The sequence below is a fragment of the Meriones unguiculatus genome, chromosome 17 (assembly GCF_030254825.1).
Source record: "Meriones unguiculatus strain TT.TT164.6M chromosome 17, Bangor_MerUng_6.1, whole genome shotgun sequence".
Classification (NCBI taxonomy): Eukaryota; Metazoa; Chordata; class Mammalia; order Rodentia; family Muridae; genus Meriones; species Meriones unguiculatus.
This window is the reverse complement of record NC_083364.1, coordinates 38,853,095-38,853,847: the sequence shown is the minus strand read 5'-3', so window position 1 is coordinate 38,853,847 and position 753 is coordinate 38,853,095. Positions and strand designations below refer to the sequence as shown.

Sequence of the window (753 nt, the reverse complement as noted above, 5' to 3'; positions counted from 1 at the left end):
TGTCTACAGTAGAAGAAATTCTCCCTAACTTATAGACCTTGATTTGGCAGGGAGAGAAAAAAAAATTATTGGAGCTGTATCTCTATGACAAAGTTACAAATATAAATTCCCTGTTGAAACAAAACTTTGAAGAAATGGATCCCCTGAAATATTAATGTTTAGATATAGGTAGCTTCATATTTAATGTATGAGAAGTCTGAGTGATTCTCACATTAATAATAGTTAAAAGGAAATAAAGCTTCGAAGCCCATCTAAGGAAGATGCTACATATGATCTAGGTAGTGATAAAATGAAAAACAGATTAGAACAATCAGAAGCCCTCTTCTTCTCAATTGGGTTAGCAAGGTGTTTTCAAAATGAGGGTGGTCAAGATATTCCCATCACACTTCTGACAGGGGAGACACCAGGATCAGGAAAGTGGCTTTCCCAGGGCAAGGCTCACCCATTGCATGTGGAGAGTGCTGACCCCTACATTTCCCCAAATGAGGGGAACTGAAACACACCGTCTGTGGTAGTGGAAGACTGTGTTCATGCTCTCCCCTGGGAGGTAGGGGGAATCATCAATCATCAGCAATAGCGTGTTAAGACAATGCCAACATTTGGGAAAGTAAGTTGGCACTATAGATTAGGAGGCACAAATAAATTTATAATTTTAATTTAGCAATTTAGTTGCAGGGAAAAAATGTTATAAAACGTGTTATAGAATGTTATGAAAAAGCTGCAAGCAAGAAAAATATCCATCTATGCTTTACT

The 753-nt window shown here is 37.7% G+C and overlaps 1 non-coding gene across 1 annotated transcript; it reads left to right on the top strand.

Annotated features, from left to right (window-relative positions):
* Window positions 1-382: 382 nt before the first annotated feature.
* LOC132648825 (U1 spliceosomal RNA) lies at window positions 383-541 on the top strand. Its single transcript, XR_009587228.1, has one exon. It is a non-coding gene; the product is annotated as a U1 spliceosomal RNA (small nuclear RNA).
* Window positions 542-753: the final 212 nt, after the last annotated feature.